The sequence below is a fragment of the Crocuta crocuta genome, unplaced genomic scaffold (assembly GCF_008692635.1).
Source record: "Crocuta crocuta isolate KB4526 unplaced genomic scaffold, BGI_CrCroc_1.0 scaffold3, whole genome shotgun sequence".
Classification (NCBI taxonomy): Eukaryota; Metazoa; Chordata; class Mammalia; order Carnivora; family Hyaenidae; genus Crocuta; species Crocuta crocuta.
Genome location: NW_027529934.1, coordinates 6,903,012 through 6,930,106, shown reverse-complemented (window position 1 = coordinate 6,930,106; position 27,095 = coordinate 6,903,012). Strand labels below are relative to the sequence as shown.

General features: G+C 44.1%; 1 pseudogene; it reads right to left on the bottom strand.

Moving 5' to 3' along the window:
- Positions 1–18,064: 18,064 nt before the first annotated feature.
- Positions 18,065–19,987, bottom strand: LOC144230799 (putative ATP-dependent RNA helicase DDX43 pseudogene; annotated as a pseudogene).
- Between the last annotated feature and the right edge of the window lie 7,108 nt (positions 19,988–27,095).

Genomic DNA, 27,095 nt, shown 5'->3' with positions numbered 1-27,095 from the left:
TTTAATGTTTATTTTTGAGAGAGAGAGAGCAACGAAGAATGAGCAGGGGAGAGGCAGAGAGAGAGACACACACAGAATCTGAAGCAGGCTCCAGGCTCAGGCTCTGAGCTGTCAGCACAGAGCCCAACATGGGGCTTGAACCCACAAACCATGAGATTATGACCTGAGCCGAAGTCGGTCGCTTAACTGACTGAGCCACCCAGGTGCCCCTAAGGCAGCCTGTTTTAAACAGAGCTCAAGCAATATTAGTTTGGCAAGATTTCAACAGGTATGGCAACTTCTAAAAAGAAAATTTTAAAGGTTCTATGCTCAAATAGGTTTTAGAAAAATCTAAATTTCAAAAGAAAATAAATATTTCTCTGCTGAAGGACTTCTCAAGGACTTCGATGTGTCAGTATGCATAATGATTCTCCAAGAGGCTATATATAATGTGGTATGTTTTCCAAACTTCCCTGGAAATAAGAATTTTTGTTTGTTTGTAAGATGGCTCTAAGAATCTCTGTATAAGAAATACAAGTTGAGAAATACTGCCCATCATTTGTGGCATTCTTTAGTTGAGCAATTTAAAGAAATTATTTTTAGCTTATTATTTAAAATGCAAATTATCTACATTATTAACCATATCTTTGGCTTAATCTTTAAGATTTTACTTCCCTACATAGTGAACATACCTACTGAATATTGGATAATCAGATAAATACACTGATATTGTTTCCATTGAAAAGTAGAGTCTATATCCCCTCTCTTTGAATACAAGTGAGTTTGTGACTCTATCAGCCTAAAGGATTGTGGAGGCTAATTATAAACATCCATGCAGCTTTAGCCTTGTTTTCTAGAACATTTGCTCTTGGAGCTCTAAGCCACTACATATGTTATAGACTGAACGTGTCCCCCATCTCAATTCATATGTTGAAATCCTAACCCCCAATGTGATGCTATTAGGAGGTAGGACCCTTGAAGGTAAATAGGTCATGAAAATAGATCCCTTACGAACAGGACTAGTGCTCTTGTAAGAAGAGACATGAGATCCTGTTCTCTCTATTCTGCTCTTTATTTTTAACAAAAAACTTTTTAATGTTTTATTTATTTTTGAGAGAGAGAGAGAGAGACAGCATGAGCAGGGGAGGGTCAGAGAGAGGCAGACACAGAATCCTAAGACAAGCTCCGGGCTCCAAGTTAGCTGTCAGCACAGAGCCCAATGCGGTGCTCGAACCCACGAACTGTGAGATCATGACCTAAGCCAAAGTCTGGTGCTTAACCAACTGAGCCACCCAGGCACCTCTCTGTTCTGCTCTTTAAAGTTATCCCCAGTTGTTTAAATATTCCCAGCTACGGCTGCCCAGACATCCTGAAACAGACGAGCAATCCCCCCGTGGTCTGTTAGAATTCCTTATCCACAGAATTTGTGAGCATAATAAGTTTTGGGGTGGCTTATTATGCAGCAGCAGATAACCAAAACACAACCTAAAACAAGTTGTAAAGACACATGGAGCCTCAGTCACAATTTTAAGAAAGCACATTGACGGAAGGGAGATATGAAGGTGCCTAAGGAGGACAAGTCAGCTCCATCAGCTCCACGGGTGAGTGGGAGAGGCTTAAATAGATGCTCTATTCCTTCTAGTTTTAGAGAGATTTCCCCACGATACCTGTAAGGAGGATAAAACTAGTGCTTGGCAGGGAAATGGGCTGGGCATCAAAGGTTCTTGGTTTATGCCTTGTTAACATGACAAAAAGTGTCCCCATCAGCACCTTGTGAATCACCACAGCGTCCCCCTGGCCAGAATGAGGTCTTGAGCCCCTCCAGCTTGTACTCATCTAGCATTTTCTCCCCAGGCTGGCATCTTCCTGAAACGCACCCACCAGGACTCCTCCCTTCCTCCCCTGCCAAGCTCAGCAAACTAGCCTTACTCTCAGCACAAGAAAGAGATTGGAGACTTGATTATTAGAGAGAAAAAGGAGTAACTCCCAGGCACAGTACTGGGGAATGAGGTCATTGGAGGGGATCATAGAAACTGTTTTCTTATTGTGGAGTTTGCATTCTTATTTGTATACCCAGTTATCACATTTAGATTTTCATCTGGATCTAGAGTTATCATATTCTGAATTATCCACATATTTATATTCTCATCTGCATTCCTACTTATCACACTTGCACTCTCAGCCAGGTGAAGCTGTCTTGCCTCATGAAGATGATGGGGGGGGCAGAGAAAGGAAGTAACTGGGGTGTCCAATCAACATAAATTACCCAGGATTAAGGGGTTCCCAAAATGCAGGACTTTCAGAGCTAAAACCAGAAGAGTCTTAGGCTAAGCAGGGTCCTTCTACTACTAAAATCTCCAGAGAGCACAATCCCACCACCACCCCCTCATAGGTCACCTCCTCCAGAGCAGGAGAATGAGGAGGGAAGAGATGCGGCCAGTGCCCAATCACTCATCTGACCCAGTGGGGGTGACCAGCTCCACTGTAGGCTATGATAATGTGTGCTGGGTACAAGAGCCTCTGTCTCCTAGCCCAGGGTTCTCAGCACAAAGAACTCTGTGTTCAAATAAGCTTTGGGAAATCTAGCTTCAACATAACTAACAGACGCTTTTCCTGCAGGACTTCTCAGAGCCTGCACGAGATAGTCACTGCTTTTCACTCCTCTCTTCAGCAACCTGATGAACAGAGAGAGCAAGAAAATAGAAGCAGGAAGAGTTCAAATCATCATTTTCATCCTCACCATACTTGCATCAACATCACTGTCCCCTTCATCACAAGGGATACATTTACCAAGCACTTCCTACGTAGCGGGCATTGGTACTCTGAGCCTTCTATGACTTATGCCATTTAACCAGCCCAAGAGTGCTATGAGCAATGTTCAGAAGTTTAAGTGCCTTGCCTAAGGATGCAGCTAATAATGCCTGAGGTAGGATTTGAACCCAGGTCTGTCCGAGTATAACCAGGGCAATGACTCTGGCTTCAGACACCTAATCCTGCAGCCTGGCTCCTTTCATGACCCCACCCCCTTCCCTCCTAATAGGACTGACTTGTATCTAGAGACTTCCAGTCACAAAGGGAAGAGGTTCTCTCAAGACAAGAGTTGGGGTGAGGGGCAAGGAGAGCCATTTCCAAAAATAGAAAAAATGGCTAAACTTCATGGGCCTGATGGCAGTTCCACCAGAAAATAACAACCAGAGCAATAATAGCCAACATTTATTGAGCACTTACTTCAGCCAGGTTCAGATTAAATGCTTATCAGTGTTCTCTCATGAGAATTAGAAGAAGGAGGAAGAGGAGGAGATCTCACCCTTGGAGACAGTATTTTATGAGATCACACTACTCCCATGCATATTCCTCTCTGTGTCTCAGTTTACTCATCTGTGAAGTGGGATAATATTTGTTTCTATATTATGGAATTATTGTGAGGATTAAACGAATTAATATTTATGAAGCACTTAACATAGTGCCTGGCAAGTAGCAAGTGCTATGTAAGTGTTTTCTTTTGTTATTTAGAATCCGAGGAAAAATTCCTTCATCTCAGAGATCAAAGAGCCTGGTGTGTGGGGGTGAGGAGGGAGGGGGTCAGGATGGATGTGAGAGAAGTTTCTGTCCTTTCTCCAGCAGTGGTCCCTCTGCCTCAGCACAGTGCCTGGCTCACAGCAGGCTCTCCAAAAATGGTTGCTAGATGCTGGATTTCTGTCCATAGCTCCCTTCTCCACCTCTTCCCAACCATGTTTGATAGCTCCACATATGCAGGCTTGGTCTTCAGAAGGAGTAAACACCCCGTGGAAAATCCATTGGTAGGAGACATCTCCTTCCGACTCCCTACACTGCCCTGCCTTGCTGTGCCTGTCCTTATCTGGCTGGCCTGGCCCCTTACCCAGACTAGCATGGTGATCACTCTCACCAACCCCTGCTGGGCCTGTCTCTTTTCACCATTCACTGCAGAGAACGGAGCTGGTGACTTCTGGTGATGAGCACGTCTCCATCTCTGGCCCAACATTAGAGATGGCGCCTTCAGGCCTCATAGAAGGAGGCCATGTTGCTGAAATAGGCTGTGGGATATGGTTCTCCCATTTTGCAGATGAGGAGACAGGCTCAGGGGATTGAGTGGCCCAATGTCACTCAGGTATAAGCTGTGACACCAAGATTTGAGCTCAGGTCTCATTACAAATTAGACTTCTTTCCGCTATAGTATTTCCGTCTTCTTCACCTCTCCTACTTCATTTCTGTTCTTTTAACTTTCCACGCAAATTTGTCCCATTTCTTCCAGGAACTTGCCCTTCCTGTATGGGTTGTAAAAAGTAGCCATCTCCCCCTCTACCCACACACCCATGATATTGCAGTTTGTCGGTCTTTTTAAATTTTTTTTTTTTGGTTGTTGCAATTTTTTAAAAATCTTACCAAGTGGACTGGGGGGGTGGGGAAGTCAAAAGTTACTATATTTATACAGTGAATGGGTTTAGGTGATAATAAAGGCAGATGTTGCTATAGCAACTGACGTTCCAAGATCCCATACACATCTTTTTGCCTTTGTGCAAAGTACACTGGATTATAGCTAACATCTCCCTGAACGTTTCATGCAGAGCAGAGCACACTGACCATTATGGTCAGGTCAGGGCCAATTTACACATGTGGGGCTCCTTAGCTACCAAAACATTGGCTGAAACCCACAGTTTCAGGTAAACCCAGATGCTAGCGCAGCCTCAAGGAGAGCCATGCAGAGGCTGCACCATCTCCCTCCTGGATGACTCTCTCCCTTACTCACCATTTCTCTCCTTCTTTTTCATGCTTATTCTAAATTATACTGATTACTGACAGGCTGGGTTATTTTCTGAACACCACTGGTGGTAGGAGGGTAATGTCTTCACTTGGACCATAACATGCCTTGGTGTGAAAGAGAAAGCCCTGGGGCGCGCCTTGTGTGCTATGTAGTGGGATCAGCCCAGGCTCCTTTCCCTGGGACCTACGTCCCCCTCCCTTTGCTGGGAGTTCCTGCCCAAGAGTCACACACAACCCTTCTGGTCCCAGGTGCCCAGTGCCACAGGTGTTCTCCCTCATCCACCCAGTCAAGATTGCCCCTCCATGCATCACACAGAGGAGGAACGACCTGGCTAGAATTTAAAGGGCATGTGTTCTAGCCCACACTGACACCCAGGCGCTGGGTGACCTCCCTGAGTCTTAGTCCCCTCCCGTGTGAGAGAAGGCTGCATCTCTGTAGAAAGTACTAACCTAATAGGATTCATTCACAAGTAGGGGCAAATGATGTGGCAAATACACTTCCCACTGGCATTTGCACATGGCAAACGCACTTCCCACTGGTGTTTGCCTTTTTTCACAAAACTAGGAGCCTTCACCCAGTTTTCTGTCTGTGAATTGGAGACAATATCTGTCTCAGGGATCTGTTTCTGGATAATCTTATCTACTGCATGCTTTGTACTACTACCTATTTCCAATGGCTCCAAAACACCTACTATCGCAAATACCAAGCCCAGAACACTTCCTTGAACCCTACAGCCACATGTCAAGCTAATAACTGGCAGCTGTGTGTCACCCTGACACCTCAAACTCAATATCCCAACTGAGCTCATCATCGTTTCCTATAAATCTTTGCCTCCCCCTTTGTTCTCTATGTGAAACAATAGCTCCATCTTCTACTTCTTACTTCTCCTTACACACCCACAGGCCAACCAACCACCTAGTTCTATGGAGTTCACCTCCTAAGTATTTCTGGATGCCTTCTTTCCAAATCTTAAATAATTGCCGTGGTCCTGACCTTCAGTATTGCTAGCCTTTAATGGGCTTTCCTGTCCCTAGTTTTTTCCACATTAATCCCGTCCTTCCCACAGATTCCAGGAGGCCCTTTAAAATGCAGAGGGGATAATACTGTCCCTGCCGTATAAGTCCAAACTCCTCTATGAGGCTCTTCAGAATGCAGCCCTTGCCATCTTCGCAGCTTCACCAATATCCACCACTTCATTATCCTCACTCCTGAACAACAGAGCTGCTTATAGTCCCTTACAGATCTGTGACACCCCTCACCTTTGTGCTTTGCTTAGCTTTGTTCCCTCTCTGCTTGGGATGGCCCCTCTACACATACATCCCTCTTTCTTCCCCTTCCCCTATCTTCCACATTCATGGCATTACCTCCTCCTAGAAACCCCCTATGATTTCCCTTGGTGAGCTTCTTAAAGCCACATGCATATGTCTCTTGTCATATTCACCATGTTGTCCTCTGTGTATACGCTCATTTCACCCACAATACAGTAACTCCACTGTGGCACAGACTAACCACCACCCATTTATACATGTGTCTCTAGCTCCTAGCTCAGTACAAAGGCTCCAAATAATGTCTGATGGAAGTGTGAATGAATGAAATATTTGAAAGAGGATCTCTCCAAATGTTTGAACAGAACCCAAGAACATAATAGTATTTTCTATCCTACTGAACAAAGCAAAAGCAATATTTGCTAAATTGGATGGCCACTTCCAGATTCTAGATGCAATGGTCACTTTTATGTGTCAACTGCACTAGGCTCTAGTAGCTAGTTATTCAACCAAACCCTAACCTAGGTGTTTCCATGAAGGTATTTTGTAGGTATGATTAACATCTACAACCAGTTGACTTTAAGGACAATATCCTCAATAATCGAGGTGGTCTGATCCAATCAGCTGAAAGACCTTTCAAGTAGAACTGAGGTTTCCCTAAGGAAGAAGAAACCCTGCCTGTGGGCTGCAACTTCAGCTCCTACCGAGAGTTTTCAGTCTGCCTTCCTGATGGCTGCCCTATGGATTTCAGATTGGCCTAACCAGCCCTTACAATTGTATAAGCCACTCCCTTGCACTAAATCTCTTGAAACACACACACACGTATGTACACACATATACACTGCTATACACATATACTATATATATGACTGTATCATATATTCTATCAGTTCTGTTTCTCTGGTAGAATCTTCACTAATATATTGGCCTTCAAAGCCCTGCTAGACCCCTGAACCTAGAAGGTCCTTAACTTTGGACCAAAGCTCTTCCAGAGGGGAGCACACTTAGGAACTCTTCGGATGTCCCCAATTTACAGTGGCGTTACAGCATCCACAAGAAGCAGGTAGGTGGTGAAGATCATGCTTTCTTCGCTCCAGGAGAAACTCAGCACAGGATGGTTTAACAGATTTACAAGATAGCACAGTGGGACCGATTGTCAGGTATCCTATCTCCTGGGCCAGGGCTCCCCAGCAGATCAAGCATCAGTAATTTATATTGATGAGAAGAAAAGGCTGCTGCAGATGATTGAACTTGGCCAATTAACAAGTAAACAAACATGCAATTGCAAGCCAGAGCCCTGGCTAACCCAATGTACTCTGCTCATTTAATCTGACATGAGTCATTTAGTTTTAATTAGGACAATGCTTCACGGTATGTTAGTAGGAGTCCTGTGGTATACGTTGTGGAAATAATGAAGGCTTAGCAACAAGACCTGTTTTAGCACTCTGCTATTAAACCTTCACTGAGAAGGGAGGTGAGGCTGCCAGGTTCTTTGTAGAAATCATTGGGCTTAGAAATTAGCACTGTTAGAAAGAGCTAGGTGAGACAGAGTCTGGCAAAGACCCCAAACTAATGCAAACCCTGGAACTCTCAGCTCATGGGCCTAAGGACCAAGCTCACTGCTGAACCCCAGGATAACCCAGTTCTGCAGATCTGAACAAGGCCTGGAAGCCCCTCAAACACACACACACACACCCTGCCCAGTGGCCAAGAGGGCAGGATGGACACTGCTCAGGAGGACATTCAAGCAGTCACCAGAGGAAAATGTCCCAACATAGATCCTAGTTGGTCGCACTTCAGCTCTCACTTAAGCTCACACATAAGCACTAAACTGAGCCTTCCTTGGAGATCATTTGTCTCTAGCAGGAGTTGAATCAGGATTCAGACCTCACTCTCTCACTAGTCAGATGAGAACTGAGCCTCTCTCTTTCTTCCATCTTCTTAAGTGTGCTCAGTCAAGTCACTTCATTATGAGATGGTTCTGTTCATGCTCAGGGTTAGATAGCTAGATTTACTTCCTTCTCTCTCACTCATCCCAGTTAAGTTTGAATCCCATACTTCTAGTCTTTCTTTTTATCCTTTTATCCTTCATTGCCCTCTTAGATACTAGGGTACCTCCAAACCCCTGGCTGTCCCCTAAGAAACTACCATCATTTATCCTCAGCAGAGATGTATCCCTGTCACCGTTCTCTCCCTATCATTTGCAGTGTTAACCTTCCTTCTCTTATTTTTGACCAAGAAGTTGTCTTTTAAAGCAGTTCCAGACATCACTGGATAAGTAGAAGATATTTGCCAGGGGCAGGAGATGACTCTTCCCATATCCAAAGTCACCAGCATGTTACAGAACATGCACCAAATTGAGAGAAATACAGAATATGGTGTAGGCCAGCTCTTATCATCAACTCTAAAGTCTTGGATAAGTCATTCACTTCTTGACCTCAGTTTTCCTTTTATAAAATGAAAGAGACTAGACCTTTTCCAAGATGCCAAAGGAGGAAGAGCTCATTTCCCCAAGGCCATCTCTTCTATACTTATCATGCCACTACCCTTGTCCTGGGTCTCTCTCTTTCTCTATCCTCCCCTCCCTTCCACTTTGCTTCTCTCCTTCCCTCTTCTTCTCCATCCCTGCTTCCCTTCTTCTCCTTCTCTCTCTCTCCCCCCATGGCCTTCCCATTCATTGTCTCTCCCTCAGAATTCAGTGAGTCACCACCAAGGCAGACAATACATAAATCTATATCTCCATATTTCTTCAGCACCATCCCGTGGTACCTAAGTTGCTCAACCAGTGAAAATAGTCCCAGAACCTCTCAGCATGAAAACAAGGAGGAACATTGGCAGAGCATCAAATACTCTAATGGGAATGCTTTAAAAGAGTCAACAAATATTCAGACCCCTTCAAGGTGAAAAAAATAGGGAACTTCAACTCTTGGGAATAAAATTTGGAGCCCTGGACAACGAATATGTCAGTTGCAGTGGTGGAATTGGTATGTAGAGCATCTTGATTGATTCATGTGTTTTGTGAACTAATACTAACATTACTAAGTGCATGGCATCAAGTTCAGTGTCGTTAATGAGTAAGACACCATCCCTACCCTCAAGGAACCCTGTGTACAGTGGAGAAGATGGACATGACAAAAGGTAATTACAATACAGAGAGGAAGCAGTGGGTGTGTGGAAGCACAGTGGAAGGCTATTAAATCCACTTAGGAGTTAGAACAGACTTCTTAGTCAATCTAAGACCTGAAAGAGTATGTTTATCTAACTCAGTCCATCAGCAGCATTTGATGCAGTTAATACACCTCCTCCTTGAAATACTTTCCTCACTTAATTTCCCTCCGATTCATCCTCACTTAATTTCTCTCCTATTCAGCCACTCCTTCCTAATCCCCTTTGCCGGAGCCTCCTTATCTTCTGAATTTTTAAATAGTAGAATGCCTCGCAGTTGATTCTTAGACCTCTTCTCTATTCTCTTACTCCCTAGGAAGCTCAGTTATATCTTGACTTTAAGTACCACCTGCCACTAGAAACCACCACATTTTTATTTCTAGCTCTTACCTCTTCCCTCTAACTGCTAACTTAACAGCTCCCTTAACAGGGTCCAATGGGTATCTTTAACTTAATGTGAATGGAACTGGGCACTCAATTCCTACACTCACCTTCCGCAAAACTGCATCCCCTTTAGTCTTTCCTCTCAGAAGGGTTCTCTTCTTCTCTCATGCCAGCATCCAATTGGTCAGCACATCTTGTGTTCTCTCTCCTTAAACACGTTACCCCTATTGGGCCCTTTGTCACTACCACCACTGTTCTCACCTTGGACCAAGCCACCATACCTCTCTCTGAGACTGCTACATTAGCTTCCTAACAGATCTCCTCACCTCCATTTTGTCCCTAAAAATCAGAGTGATCCTTTGAAACTATAAGCCAGATCATGTCACTCACCTGCTTAAAAACCCCTGGTGGTTTCCTATGTCACTCAGAAGGAAATCCCAAATCCCTCTCATCGCCCAGAAGAAGATGATATAATCAGAGAGGCCCCCAATTCTCTATTCTCCACTTCTACTGCTACCTCACCCCCCACTCCACCACTCTCACTGGCTCCAGCCACACTGCCTGGTTTCTGGTCCTTGAATGTGCCCAGCACCACACCCTTACCTCCTCTCCCAGGTCTGCCCTGTCTACGCAACCATCTTCCCCCAGATACCTGCTTGACTTTCTCCTTCACTCCAAATGTCAACTCAGGTATGATCCTTGATGAGCTCTGTTCCTGAAGGTACTATTCACAGAAGAACTCAAGAAGACATTTTGAGGTCCTAAGGATTGGCAATGCTAGGAGGCTGCCACCACATTATCCCTGGTCCTGAAGCAAAAGGCAAGGAAATGGTGTTACCAGAGCCCATCTGAGAGCTACAGCCATGAGTATGACAGTGCTGGTGGAGGAGTTGCTGGAACTGTGTCCAAACGTGGATCAGGAAGAACAAGTACCTACCCTTTTCCCATCCTTAGGTCCTCTACAGCTGCATACTTTTGTCCAAAAACAACCAGGAGTCAGAGGGCAAGGAAGCCCTAAACTGTAAAGATACAGTCTGTGGAGTTCAGGTTCAATAGCACACAGTGCAATAGACTCTGGGTCTAATGTTCTCTATTGTCTAGCAAGAGGTGGGACACAGGATTAAAAAATAGGAGAGAGGTGACTAATGTCCAGGAAGACAAGAGTGCCGAATAAGGGTCCTTGTCCTGTATTTATCAAGATCAGAAGGCTTCCAAACATGATGGGCGTGCACAAAGAGACAAAGAAACTGAACATTAACCTGGAGACGTGAGGGGAGAAAAAAGGGGTTGTTGAGGTTACGCAGTGCTTGGGGTTTGGGTCAATATAAAACAAAATCCTGGCACCGGGCAGATGGGCAAGTGGTTGTTAACATCAGATAGGAGGCACCATGTGGGTTTATCTTAGCCAGCCTAGGAGAGAAAACAGGTAGGGGAAATAACCTCAGGGTTGACAAAGCACCTTTTCTTTTGTTAACCATCTCTGCTCTGGGCTGTTTTGCTGGCAGTGCAGTGGTCTATAATCCAATTATCCCATGTCAACCCATTAGTATAAGCCCAGGGGATCCCTAAGCCTATTCCTCACAACACAGCAGGGCAGCAAAAGACAGAGAACATATCTGGAGCAAATGGAGATGACTTTACGTATCACTATTTCTGGTTTCTCTCCTTCCAGGCCCAAGTGGGGTCCCACATTCTCTGCCAAGCTCTTGAAGTCAAGTCAATTTCACTTCCAGACATCAGTGATCACATTCCCCCATCAGCCTGCTATAATAACCATCGACAGTCCAGAACATATAGACTCAGTAGCCTGGGTCCCCAAGTGATAAGCATGTGGAGAAGAATCTCCTATTGTCCCACAGTGGACATGTAGCAAAAACAAAAAAATAAGTCCTGAGATAATGGGGTGGTTTGTTATTATAGTTTCACCTACTGTATTCTGACTGCTGTATTTTCTCTGCTAAAATAGCAACCTCCCTCATCCTTATACCTTACTGGGCCTTGTTTTCCTCATCAGACCAATCACCACCTGATAAACTTCACTACCTATTACCTGTCTGCCTCCCTCCTCTAAAATGTAAACCATGGGACTTTGGTTCAATACTAATTCTCAGCACATAGAGCAGCACCCGTAATAGCAGACGCTAAAATTCTTTGTTGAAGAGATGAATGAATAAAGGTGCTCATATAACCAACATGACCTAGGCACATTCTCAGGAACTGTGTATGGGCAATTCTAAGGAAGTGAAAGATAAAACAATTCACTGAGTTCACCCAGCTTAAGTCAGGAGGTCGGTTGTGAAGGCATTTTGATTCCAAAGCCCAAGCACTTGACCACTCTGCCACACCACTTCCCAGTATGCCGGGGGCTTGGTAGGGAAGTGCAGGAGAGGGTGTCCAGGCACAGGCCAGAGGCTGGAGAGAGCCAGGGTATCCTACATGCAGTATTAGCAATGGCTGGAGCTGAGAGTGACAACCAATAAACTACACAGGATAACAGGGAAAATTAGAAACTTTGCCTGGCTATGTAAAAATAATACTAATTACAGTCATTTATGTGAATTGCTTACCATTTCTGCCTAATTACCAGGCAGCACAACAATTAGATCTTTAATGTCAACATAACTTTGTTGTTAAGTTTTATGTGATTATAACTGTAAAAGCTAAAAACAAGAGATTAATCCAACAGTGAGTTGGTTGTTCATGGGGACTAATTCTCTGCCCAGAATTTAAAATTAAAAAGAAGCTACCCAGTCCTTACTGGTTATTGTCTGTACTATTTAATGATCTTCCAGGAATAAGTGCTTCATCTAGACTGGAAACTCCTTGAGGCAGGTACTATCTAACTATAGATAGTTATACCGTTTCACTTAATCCTCTGAATCATCTTATGAGGTAGACTTCTCCTGCTTCACAGATGAGAAAACTATCGCTAAAAAAAAAAACCCTAGAGAACAGGTCCAAAGTCACATAGACAGTAAGGGGTAGAGCAGGATTTGAACTCCTGAGGCCAAGACTTACCCGCTGTGCAGAGCTGCCTGGACAGGAACAGGGCACATAGCATACCCGCTGGGCCGAATCCTCTCAGCAATGGTGACAGTCCTCAGTCTGACAAAAATCTGCAAGATGAGGAAAATAAATCTGGGTACATATTTCCCTTCTTGCATTAACACTCAAGTTCAGTTTGTGGCCCACAACCTGTGCAACTGGGCCTAGAATCTACAACAATGTTCCCAGCCCCTTGCTTCTTGTTTTCATTTGAAAATTAGTCAGCTGCTTCCATGTGCCATTGATCATACTGGGCTTTCCATTTTTCTCTGGGCATTTTTCTCTACAGTCTCAACTGCCCCTTTAAAGTTTTCAAGATGATTTTGGCAAACATCCAGGCCCAAACCCCACACTTCCTGAGATTTCACTCCATCCATGCAAGCAATCCGTCATTCTGATATGTTAAGTCCATTGATTCCATGCCCTGAAAATCCTCCCCAAAGCAAGCTGCTCCTGTCCCAAGGCTTCTTCTCTTTTCCAAAGTCACAGCCTTCAACAGGAAGGAGGGAGGAAGACACCTCATGAGCCCTCAAGTCCTTCTATTTCTTACTCAAAAAATCTAGGGAGATAAGCAAGCTAAAGGTTTGTTTTTTGCCCTGGACTAGATTATTTTTCCTGTGTGAATCAGCAGAAGTGGGCAGTCATGGGAAACTTGAATAGCATGCTAAACCCTGTCACATACCAAATTAAAAGGGATGATGGAAATGAGTGTTTTGTAAGTAGTAGAGTACTAGTAAGATATTAGATGGTAACAGTTGTTTGAGATAAGCCATGCAGGAAGATGGTGACGCATCTCCTTTCTAGTCCAGTGTAATCAGTTACAGCTGACTTTATATCGTAAGAGGAGGGGTCACCAATTCCCATAACCTTACCTCCAGGGAGCCCACCAGGATACCTCCTACCTTCCAGATAGTGCTTGCAGACATTGTTCCACTGGGGGAGCATCTGTTCAGCCACGCAGACTACACTTACCTTGGATGCAGCTTTGTTTTCTCTGATTTGTCACTCTGAGGTCCCTAGGCTCCTAGTATATAACCAAAGACCTATCCCTCCCACCACTAGTTAAATGGCCAAGACCTTCCCACACAAGGGTTTCTTGCCTAGTGACTTTGCTTCACGGGTTTGCAATAACAAATACAGTTAACATTTATTAAACAATGGATACATCTGATTTCATTTGATCCTTGCTCCAGTGCTCTGGTATCATTAATACATTACATTTTGGAAAGTGAAGGCTAAGAAACATTAACTGCCTTTATTAAACTCCAAGCTAGTAAGTGGGAGAGCTGAAATTTTAACCCATAGCTGTATCATGCAAACGTTCATTCTCTTAACCATTTTGTTAGCCCTCCCTCCCTTATAACTTCAGAGCTACAAATACAAGTGGTTTACAACTAACTAAAAACTGAGGCCCCTAACCTTTATTCTAAAAAGACCAGGAAAGGAACCAACCGCTTTGCTCAAGCTACAAGCCCCACTTAGGTTGCTCATGCAACATCTGTTGCTTCTCAGACCATGAAGTGCCTGGGAATCACCTGGGGATTTGGTCCAAGTGCAGGTTCTGATTCTATTCTAGGTATGGTGACCCTGAGAGTTACATACCTAACAAGTTCCCAGGTACTGCTACACTGCCAGTCTAAGTACCACACTCTGAGTATGAGGGCCAAGAAGCCTGCTGTACTAACTGAACTGACCATGGGCAGTTGATCAAACCATCCACCAAGGCCAGATGGGGAGGGGCTTTCTGGGCTGGAGGAATAGCAAGAGCAAAGGTATAGAATTCTCAGCATGGATGGTGCAGTCCAGTGATGTCAGGGCTGGGACTCAAGGCACATGGGAGAATGAAGTAGAACACGAGTCTTGGAAAACAAGTCTGGAAAGAAGATTTTAACTGAGAAGAGCCTAGACTTTGATGCTAAGACATTAAAGAGTCCAATTGACATTCTTTTTAACCACACCTCTTTTATGGTGAAACTATCCACTTCCAGCTTCTTAATACTGATCTTCCTTTTTAGACATAAGATGTGAAGTCTCAGAATCATCTTTTTATCCCCCAAATTGCCTTTTATCTGGCCATCTTCAGTAATGAGTAGAGAATGGGAAACACCAGAGTTCTCTGAAAGGGGAGTGGTAGGACTCAGTCTGTGTCATAGGCATTAGTTTTGGTGGACTGGAGGTAGGGAGATGTACTAGGAGCTTGTCCCAATAGTTAAGAGATGGAACAATGACATTGGAACAAAGATGATGACTGTGAGATTGGATGGAAAGGGGGCAGGCATTCTGGAAGCAATCAGTCAGACTGTGGTCTCATTGCCACCTCTCTGCCCTATCCTGTCCTTTAGAAAACAGACCCCTGTGGACTGCATTATGCAAGCAAGCTTTTCTTCTGCTTCCAGTTGGGCTCAGCCAATGAGAGGCACTAGTAGGAGATTGGAGAGGGAAGAAATGAAGGAAAGAGGTCAGGGTATTTCTTTCCATGCCCCCTGACCCTTCAATTCCTATCTAACCAAGGTTTTGCAGTGGCTGTATTCATCTATGACCACAGATTTAGTAGGACAGTCCCCTTTCCATGATGCTTACTGGGGCCTTGCACTCTGTAAGGTTGGGATACTATCCTATAGGATGAAGTGGCCAATATACGGTGTTATTTCCCCTAAAGTCAGATAATCCAGGTCCCAGAGCCAAGAGGCAAAGGTGACAATGACCCCTCTTACTACCTAATAACACACTTTAGGGATTTTTTTTTTTTTTACTTCCGTTGACACACGGTGCTCATGCCATGCCTCCCGTGGCCTACCTGAATCCCCCACAGGTGCAGCAGGCCGGTCCCAGCATCCTGTAAGCTTCTTCTCTGCCAAAGGACTTTCTCCAGCATTGAGGGAGCTGGCTCCACCACAGATAGCCTAGAAGACAAGGAAAAGTTACTCTCCAGGTAGAAACTGTCTGCCAGTGATGGACAGGAATAAAGTCCTGGTCTCCCTGTCCATTAGTAGGATGATGATTCTTAAGTGTATTACATACAATTTGTGAGAAAATCTCTAGCAGGACCAAACCCAACGGCCCATAGTCATCTGCTCATTAATTCATCCTTTATTGGCTTTTTCCCCTTGCTTGTCTCCCTTCCCCATGTCCTCACTCCTGTTTCCTGAGATCACCTTTGAAATAAACTACTTGCACCAGGTCCCTGTCCCAAGGTTGGTTTTTGGAGGAACCAAAACTAAGAGAGTACATCGGAAGCAAGGCTTCCCATAGAAAACACAGTCTGAGCTACATTCAGTCGGAAGTTGAGCCCACCCTCAGCCACTTGGGGCTTTTCTTTCTGCTAAGTGGACAGAGGGTGGAGGTACTATATGCATAGGAGGTACCTATGTGGGCAAACACTGCATTTCCTTCCCCTCCCAGACAACTGAGAGTATCCATCGGCCTCCATGCCTGAGCCCCAGCAATGGCAGTAGTTAGTGATTAATCATTAGTATAATTTATTTAAAGACATTAGTGGCTATGCAAGCCATGCACCTATTTGTTCTTTGATCCATTCCCTGCGCTTTCCCTGTTTTGTTCTGTATCACAGAGGACTCACTTCCCAAGCTCCTTTGCCCTGCAGCAGACTCACCCAGTGGGGGCACTGGTACAAGATTGGAGGGTGAGAGGAAGGGAAAACCCTGGGTACTTCTTCTCTTCCCTCTCTTCTATGAATGGCATCTCCAGCAATTCTTTGTCTCCCCCATGACTCTAGCTCCCCCCTGACATTCCTCCCTCCATGGTCCCAGCTCCTGGGGACAGTCCTGGCTTCTGAACTCTGATAAGATGTACCCCCTCCCTCCCCCTGGGTTCCAGGGGGGCAGCAGCTTCCTGCTGTGGGTCCCCAAGCTCCCCTATGCTGTTTGTCACTTTAGCTCTTCCATTGCCTATATAATTAAATACTCTCTGTTGAAAAACTAAGAGTGGCTTCTGTTTTCCTGACTGATAAAGTGACTTGTCCAAGATCACATGACTGGTAAGTGGCAGAGCAGAATCAAACCAGTTCTGCTGACCCCAATGTCCTACATACTGTCCCCTACCATGTCATACAGCCACCCTAATTGCCTCAGAGGCCACCAGGCCTAGACATCTCACCAAAGCTTCTGCATCCCAATGAAGCTGTGTACCTGTCCTGGGGGTCAGGGTTTTCATATTTAGATTAAAAGATTATGGTGTTGGTGACCTGATTTGCCTGGATCAGGGCTCATTTAGGACCTAAAACACAGCCAATTACCAGACCTGGAAGAAAGACCTCTCTCTATTTTTGTTCATTTTCTTATTTTGTTTATTTGTAGGCAAGAAAATCTGAAGTCAGTTTAGAAGACCCCCGCTTCACTCAGCCACATACAAATACCTCAAAATCCTCTGGGTTTGAAAGAGAACTTACTTACCCAAAACATGGAGTATGGAAAAGATGCCATCTCAGCCAGTGTGCCCCCGGGAACTCAAGGCCCACTCCATTCCACTGTCTCAGGAAGATTATATAACAGCCCCCAAGGACCCCACCATAATTGGCTTGGGTGTAGCTCTTTCTCACCAGTTCTCTTGCTGGGTGGAAATGATGAGAAACAGCATGTTCCCAGCTCCTCTCAGGTAGCTCAATGTGAACCCAGACCTGAAGTGCACCACACTGTGGAATAATGAGATTTCATCGACCCGAGAAGAGGTTATATAACTGGAAATCAGCCCATTAGCCATAACAAAACAATCGGGGAGGGTCAGAAAGATAGCTCTGTTCTGAGCTATCCATTCTGTTCTGAGGGGTGTGGGGGTGGAGATTAACGGCCCACTAAAGATGCGATTCTAAATTATTCAACTTGACTGTCCCCTTAGCAGTGCCAGGAGGCTGGGGGAGGGCTCTGAGGAAGGGCTTTTCTTTCTCCACTTCTCAAAAGCTCTCCTGCTCTCCTCAAACCAAGCCAAGATTTTGTCTTTCTACTCCCTGCTCTAGCCTCCTGGATCAGTTATATCAGCACTGCTGGTCGTCAAATATATATACCTGACTCAGAAGAGTATGTAGGAAATGGTCAGAAAGTGCTCATGCCCGCATTTGAGAGAGAGAATGAAAAAACAAGAAAGCTCTCTATGTCTTAACAGCAGCACAGAAACAAATATGAGCTTTATTCACCAAACTGACAATGGAATGAGCTTTGGTACAAAAACCCACACCCAAACCAGTTGTTACCATAGCTCTGTGAGAGCAGGTGGATGACAAAGGATTCCCTCACACACATACGCACTCACTCTCCACAGACAAAAGTGAAAATTAAACACAGGCAGAAAAGACAAATCAATACTATCAGTAAATACCATAGCTAGTAAGATATTAAAAATCTCTCGAGGATGCTTTTATTTTTTTTATTTTTTTTTAAGTTTAAATGTTTGATTTTATTAAAGGTATAAAATACTGAATTCTATCTTATTTAACACTATTATTTTAGAATCAGTCATCTCTTCATACAACCAGTATGTTTGCAGTATTTCCACATATCCGAAAGTTTCTAAGGTCTTGAAATCTTTTTTGTAAGTAAGCTGGTACTTTAACAAGGGCATTAGTAATAATACATTTTATATTTTCCTTGGGTTTCCCCCCATTTTTCTCTTTCTCTTCTCAGTCTATTTGCCTTATATCGTTCAGCCATTGCTCTAAGTTCATCTGGGATGCTCTGGCGTGTTCTTTCTAGAATATTAACTCGCCAGCAATACTCCAATCATTTCTTGTGATGAGAGTAATGGATGTTCCAGTTTTCCCTGCTCTTCCAGTCCGGCCTACTCTATGTACGTATTCTTCAATGTTCCGGGGGAAGTCGTAATTATAAACGTGTGTGACGTCATGAATATCAAGACCTCGAGATCCTAGATCTGTGGCGATCAGTATTCTTACTTTACCTGTTTTAAAGTTTTCTAATGCTCTTTCCCTATCTTTTTGTTCTCTGTTGCCATGTAGGGACTCCACTGATATATGTTGCAGAATCAGGTCACTCGTTAAGTGATCGGCAACAGCTTTTCTGCTAACAAAGACGATGACTTTCTCTTTCTGAGACATGCTTTCTATAAAATCTTGTATATGAGATCGCTTTTCTTCTTCTGTGGTGACAATTATGTTTTGTTTCACTGTACTTACAGCAACTAGGTCCAAAGTACCAACGTAAACAATCATAGGATCTTTCAAATAAGACTCTGCAAGTCGACGGACAGCATATGGCCACGTTGCACTGGTCACAATTGTCTGCCTGTCTGGGCGCACGTCTAATAAAATCTTCATTATCTGGGGCTCAAACCCCATATCTAACATCTTGTCAGCTTCGTCTAACACCAAGTAAGTAATGCTTCTCAGGTCGACAAAGTTATTCATCTGCAGATCATTTAGTCTTCCAGGAGTTGCAATGATAATATCGACTCCTTTTTTCAGTGCCTGTATTTGATCATTTCTATCTCCTCCACCATATATACAAACACTTTTAAGGCCTTTAGATGAATACTTAGAACATTCCGTTTGAACTTGAAGAGCCAATTCCCTAGTGGGTGTAAGGACTAACATCCCCAGTCTGTTCCTTTTTTCTTTAATTACTGGTTGCAAATCCAGATGGATGAATCCAGGCATTAAATATGACAATGTCTTCCCAGTTCCAGTCTGAGATACTCCTATAAGATCTATTCCTTGCAGCACTATTGGCCAGGACTGTGACTGGATAGGTGTCGGCTTCCTGAATCCTGCCTTTTTAATGTTGTCCATGACATCTGGGTAATGTTTAAAGGCCTCCTCAAAAGTACATGTAGGATTTGGTATCTGATGCTTCTGATCATTTTTCACATTATAATTTTCTTTCCTCCAAATAGCCACTTGCTCTTGTGTCACTGAACTTGTTGTTTCTGACTCTATGTAAAAGTTTTTCTTAATTGCAGGTAAATCAATTTTGGGTTTGGGATTGTAATTTTCTTGTTGTTTAACAACATTATCTATTGCTGTTTTGGCCTTGGTCTTCATTCCCCTGGTACCAAATATTCTGACCTCCGCTTCTGGATAACCTTTTATTATCTGTATTTTTGTGTTCGTTATACTCTGTATCTCTTGTATTTTTGACCCACCACGACCGATCACAGCGCCGACCCACACGGACTTTACCCCAAAGCAGAGCGGCGGTTCGCGGGCACCAGCCGCCCCTGCCTGCGGGAGCCCAGATGGATACCTCCAGCCGCTTCCTCCGCCGCTCTTAGGCACCCCCTGACCTCTTCGATTTGGATCCTCCATCGGCCTTCTTTCTGGAGCCCGGGACACTGCCGAGCTTCGTCGGGACGCAACGACCCACGAGGAGGCATTGGCGTTTGCTTCTTGCCGCGACATAGTTTTTTGACGATCTAGTGCGTCCGACGTCGATCCTGGTGAGGTCTGCCGCACACCTCTGTGCCATCGTGATACTCTCTCGAGGATGCTTTGAAAGCTCATTCCCAGTTCCAGTCCCCAGAAACTAGGCCTCCGTAGTCTGGGGTGGAGCTTGGAAGCCACATGCAGGCCAGTCAGCCTGGCTCTGGGCTGAGCTCCGGTAGCCACCAACCCCTCCCCACTCCCCGCCCCCTGTCTCCTTCATTCACATTCACATAAAGGTGAATGTGAATTCAGCTCCCTTCAGCTCCATTCACACCCAGTGCAAGGTGGTTGCAAGAATTGAGAAAGAACACCACAAGACGAAGAGACCTCATTGGAGATTTTAAGATTTACATGTTTTATGTATCAAGCACTTCCGTAGCATACCTGTATTCCAGGTGCTGTTCTAATGTTAATTCATGCCATTAAAGCAACCCTTACACTAATTCTCTGAGGCAGCTACTATTATCACCTCATTTACAAAGAGGAAAGCAAGGCACACAGGGGTCAGTGATTTGCATAACATCATGCAATTAAGTGCTGGAGCTAGGATCTCAACCCAGACAGCCTGACCTTAGAACACACACACACACACACACACACACACACACACACGCATGCATACACACATGTGTTTGCAATAGCACACAGGCTATTTGAAAACTTGTGTTCAACAAAACTAAACTCCTTGAGACAAGGATGGCATGTTAGTCACCAGAAGCACAGTAAACGTCACTGGATCAAGGACCGACTCTATGCCCTGCTCTGGGGTAGATGTTTTCACATCAATGTCCACATTGGTCCTCAGCAATCCTGCTCAAATATGCTACCTTGTTCTCTTTCCTTCTCCCTCCTGGAAAGGGAACAAGTCTCAGATTAGTAGATATTCACAGGCACATCCCTGCCGCACTTTTCAGACTGCTTCTGCCTTCCACCTTGTGGGACCCTATGAGACATCTTCCCTGATAGGAGGAAAGAAGGGAATGGACAAGAGGGGAATGGAGATATTGGCCTGAGTCAGAGCTTGAGGATTTCTTGGGGATCTCAAGTGACACCTGGCTGCAGCATCCTCAGCAAACCAGGCATGTTGACTCACCTCTGCTGCACCTCTTGCTCCTTGGTAATCACTGTGCTTTTACTATAAGCAAATCTTTCTATACAGGATGACGCAAGGAGCCTCTGAGCAATTATGCATGGGTGAATCTAAAGTTACACTTGTCCCCAACTCAGAATGCTACCATGGTGCCTTTTGTCATCAAGAAAATGTCTAGAATCTCCTTCTAGGTTTCTAGGCATTCCCTGGCCATGTAAGTCTCAACACACTCTCAGCCCTCTCCATCCCAATATCTCATTATGGCCTCCTAGCTGGCCATCTAGTGTCTATTTATCTCCCTCCATCTATTCTCACCAGTGCACCAGTGCAATCCTGCCGAAACTAAAGTCAGACCCTGCCTTTCTTCTGCTCAAGCCCTCTGAGGTAAGCAGGATTCTAAAATGGTCCCAACATTCCTGCCCCTGCTGTAGGTGTACCCAGTTTAATCAGGTGGGCCCTTTTAANTGGGGATGAGCACTGGGTGTTATATGGAAACCAACTTGATAATAAACTATTTAAAAAAGAAAAAGAAGGTCCAGAGGTAGAGACAGAGGAAGTCAAAGCAGCAGAAATGCCCTCAAAAACAGCCATGCTGTGGTGAAGGCCATGTGGCAAGGAATGGGAAATGGCCTCTGGGAGCTGAGAATGACTCCAGGCTAATAGGTAACAAGAAAGCAGGGATCTCAGTTCTAGAACTATAAGGAACTGATTTCTGCCAATAATCAGTGAACTTGAAAAAGGATCCCAAAACCTCAGATGAGATTGCAACTCCAGCTGACACCTTGATTCAGCCTAGTGAGACCTTGAGTAGAGGACCCACTGATAACATGCCAGAATCCTGACCTTTGGAAAGGATGAGATAATAAATTTATGCTGTTTCAAGCCACTACGTTTGTGGTAATTTGCTACACAGCAAAATAAAACTAATATACCTTCCAATGCTTCTCCCTCTCACTCAGAATAAAAGAAAAAGTTTAAACCCAACCACGTATTAGTTTTGCTCTAGTTCACTCTGAGCCAGCCACATAGACCAGGCATATACCTACCTCAGAGCCCTTGTACCTTGTGTTCCTTCTGCCTGCATGCTCTTCCTGAAAGATCTGCATGGCTCCTTATCTCACTTCTTGGGAACTAGTCATTGCACCCATCCTCATCATGCTGACCCTCTGTGTCATCCTTCTTTGATTTTTTTTCTTCCCCAAAGCTCCCTACACCTGCTAATATACCACGAACTCACTTATTTACTTATCATTTGTCTCTGTCTATAATAGTGGAAGCTCCATGAGGACAGGGATTGTTTTTATCTCTTTTGTTCACTGCATCAAGCACCAAGTAAATACCCAGTACTTATGTGTTGAATGAATAAGTCCCTTTTAGTTCCAAACATTCTCAGTTGTGTAGACATTATGTTCTTTTCAAGGCCTAGAAGAAATCCTATTTTCTGTATGAAGCCTTTCCTTCTCCAACCTCGTAAAATATCAATTTAGTGCCACAGTACTCATTTAGCAGCCAATTATACCCAGAAGATTTATGGAGCTTAATTATTTTTCAGATTTAAGTTCTTGTCTTCCTCATTTTTCCCCCCAGCCCCACCCTGCACTAAGTAGCAGGCTTCTTGAGGGCCATTTCTTTATTTAAAAAATAAATGTCCTTCATTTATTTGAAAAATAATATATAGAACACCTAGAAAGTGCCAGGTTTTGGTCTCAGGACTGGGAATACTAGACACAGTCCATGATCCGGTGGAATTTGCAATCTAGCAGGGAGGGAGGGGGTGGAAGAAGTACACTGTTGCAGTGGGTTCCATAAGGCCTGGTGCAGAGCTGAACAAAGCTGTTCATAAAGTACCTGTTGATTGTTTGAAAGTGGTTGAAATCTTTGTATCTCTGAATGGAATGGGAGTGGAAGGGGTAATGAGAGCTGAGAGTCCAATGGGGAATGGAAAATATATTAGTCAGGGTTCTCCAGAGAAGCAGAACCAATGGATATTTATATATAGAGAGAGAAAGTGTGTGAAATATTCATCATAAGGAATTGGCTCATGACATTATGGAAGCTCAGAAATCCCACGACCTGCTATCTGCAAGTTGGAGGCCCAAGAAAGTCATGGTGCAATTCTAGTCCAAACTCAAAGACCTGAGACAATGACTTAAGGCCTAATCTGAGTCCAAAGACCCAAAAACTGGAAGCACTGCTCCCTGAGGGCAGGAGAAGATGGATGTCCCCACTGGCACAGAGAGAAAATACACCCTTCCTCCACCTTTTTGTTCTACTCGGTCCTCAAAGGATTAGATGATGCCCACCACATGGGTGAGAGCAATATCCTTTATTCAGTCTATGGACTCAAGTGCTAATCTCTTCCAGAAACACCCTCCAGACACCCTCAGCTCTTTGGGCATCCCTTAACCTAGTCAAGGTGACACATCAAATTGACCATCAGAGCATTAATGAGAAGCACATGAAATTCTAAGTAGCCATATCCAAGATAATGAAATGATAAAGCTCTCTATATCCTAACTCATTTTGAGAACCCCACCCATGTCATCAGAATGTGGTAAGGACTTCAGGGAAGTACTTTGTTGGCAAATGCTGTTAAATTTGCCTCAGTTCTCATGGGCCTCTCTCCCTGGGGGAGACTTACAAGTGGAAGATTAATGAGACAAATTAAAGTTCAGAAGGAAAATTAATGGAACAAATTACAGCTCCCACTGCTGCAACTGCTCTCAGAGGCTCATCCTCTATGCATTTTCTCCTTCCGTCATTATCTTTTGTGGCTGTTGAGATGTCCTCACATCTTCAGTTAGCATCTTTGCTGGCTTCATGCTGTTGGCATAAACTGGACCCTCAAGCCTGAGGGTCTGAGCCCTATTCACATTGCCCTTTCAGGCTGGGATTGCTGCACTTGTCCATTTACCATCACAGTTAAGGAAGGGAATACAAAAGAGGTGCCCAAGGAATTACCTGTCTCCCTGTCTCTGTTGTGTAATAGCAGCTCTACCTCCCATAATAATTAGGGTCAGTCATTCTTGTCAAGATGGTGACTTCTTGCCTGCTGATCCCTGAACAAAAGGAACTTGAAGTGTCAGGTGGCAGCTAAAGTTATAGCTTAAAGTTTCTTGCTGAGTCCCCTGGTAGACAGAAATGTTCCCACTTTGGAGATGGGGACTTTTAAACTTGCAAAACCCAGAACTGTAGGCACAAAAAGCACAAATTTTTTATGTGGGCCATTGAGAATAATCATAAGCAGGGCCTCTATCCTTCTTAGTCCATGGATCCATGAATTCTTCCAATTTGGGACATAGCATCATATAAAGGTCTTTGATTCAAGGTGTATATTGCATCCTAGAGTATGACACTTCATCTTTGAAGTATCACCTCTGACCTGGAGCTTCAGCTGTTTCTTCAACAAGCCACCCCAAAGCTCTACCATCCTGTCAGCTTTTAGAGACTGCCCAGCATGTGATATAACCAATATGTTCCATGGTGATGGATCCAGTCTTGTACCTCCCTTTCTGTAAAATGTTTATCCTGATCTTATGATGTTATGTGGGATCTCATGTATACTCTCAGATAGTGGCTTGGCAGGAAATGCAAACCCATGCTCAGAATGTGTCTCTATTCATGTCAGAACAAATTGCTGGTCCTTTCACAGTGAAAGAGACCCAATGTAGTCAACTTGCTACCTCAAGAAATGGTGCTAAGTTGAGGGCAAGCATTGGTTTCCCTTGCTGTAAAGTTGGATATTTTGTAGCAGTAGTAGCTAGATTAGCTTTGGCAAATGGGATCACAGGCTTTTGACCCCAGTTTAGCCTCAGTATCTGCCACCATGGCCACCTCATTCTTATTCTCATCATACAGCACTATGATGGCCAATGACAGAAGCTGACTGACATCAACTCTCTGGGTCATTTTATCTACTTACTTGATTAGCATCTCTCTCATGGCAAAAGCACTCTTATGGGTATCAGCATATGATACAAAGATATTTATACTTCTTATGTGTTCCCACATATTCATCAATATGCTTCTACCCCAGACATCCTTCTTCTCAACATTGTAATCTTTCTCCTTTTAGGTCACTGATCAGTTAGATTATTTGCCTCTACCTGTAAGGCCATATATATCTTGGAGCCACTTCTCTTTCCACACAGAGTAGATGGCCAAATGTAACACTCGAAGTTCCATCCACTGGGAGGACTTGCCCTTACCTCTGTCTTTCCAGGCTACCTCTGAGAGAGGCTGCAGTACAGCTACTGTACATATTTTGGCTTGAGCCCAGATACCAAGCTGACATATCTATAATCCAAGATTGGGCTTTTCCTTCTCTGTCAGCTAGCCATAAAGGATTCTTTCATATGGCCATAAGTGTGACCTAAGAAGGGGACTGTGGTGAAATAGTGGTAGATTATGTGATATCTGAGCTACCTGCTCATGCAATTTAGATGTGTTCTCTGGTTCTATTCATATTCAATCTGATGTACCACTTCCACCTTACAATGAACTATATCCATTCCAATTAGACATTTTGGGACAGGGAAAATGACAACAGATGGGTCCACGAGACTCAGTAGAAGCACTGAGAGCTAGACCTGGCCAAAACTTGATGTATTAAGTGGTCTTCCTATGCCAACTTGAACTGGAGAAACTTGGTGATATTTCAAGCCTCTGAGAATCAATGTCCATTCAAACTCTATGTCTAAGTATCCATAAAATATTTGGGTATTTTCCTTTTCCTAGAGTATAATTATCAGAGTAAAATTTTATAGATCCTTTTAGGGGGAAGGACTGATTGAATCATTTACACGTATACTTGCAGAGGTGTTACAGGGTCCTTTTTCCTGATGACATGGCCTCTCCTTCAATCAGTGGGTCCTGAGTCTGAAAACTAGCTCAGATCCAGACACCAAGTTAGGGACCCTTACTTTTTGCTGGGCAGGTGATCATCTATCTTTGGCTTCTTTTGCTGATACAAGTTGAGTAGTACTCTCATTTGCTGCACATATATTTTACCCCTAAGGGCACAGTGCTCTATTAACCATCTCCACAACTCTTTGTGGGTCAGGCTCACTTGGCTACCACTCTGAACTTGCCACTCACTATAATAATTGTATCCACAGTAATGTCTCTGCTGTTCATTACAATCATTGCAGCCACAAATAACTTCTGAAGAGTGAGTGCTGCAACTTGGCCTCTGCTGTGTTGGGGTCCTATTTCCTCTGCTTTCAGTGAGCCTAGTTCTGTAATGGTCCCTCCTCCACCAGCTCAGGCCCACAAAGGCCACAAAACATCACTGTTCGATGTTGGTGCCTCTCTGTCTATGCACTCTTTAAACAATATCCTCTTTAAACAATATCTAGTGAGTTTCCAAGACTCACTTGGTATATCCATGCAGCATGTCTGTATCCCTGAGTCTTTCAATTCCTTCTCTACCATTTATGATGACCATTCTGGAGTTTTGACCCCGTAAAGGTAGACCATCACTTTTTATATGCCTCTAAGAGCCATTACAGCAGCAAGTTTACACCATCTGAATATATTATATACCTTATGAGCATTTCCAAATCAATGTTTTCCCCTATTCGATCTTACATTCTGGCATTCATGATCGAGTACTCCTCTGGCTCCTTTCAGTACATACTGGCTAGATTTGGGAGATAGTCCCTTTCCTCCCCTTTCGAGTAGCCTGTCCCTGACTGGCTTGTTCTGTGACTTAACTCTAGTCATCAGCCCAGTGGCCAGGAGGAATCAGGGACAAATCTTGAAGGGTAGGCAACACATTTTGTCCTGCAGATAAGAGGCTTCTGCATTGTCTTCAAGCATGGGTGGAAGTACTAGATTTTTAAAGGGATAGTTGCCAAATTTGGCAGGCCCAGAGAGTTCAAAGGAATCTGAGAAGTTGAGTTTGGAAGACATTGACCCAGATATCCACGTGGCAGGGTCCCATCCTTTCCCAACCAGGATCTTGATCTTGGCATAGCATACCTACTGTGTTGG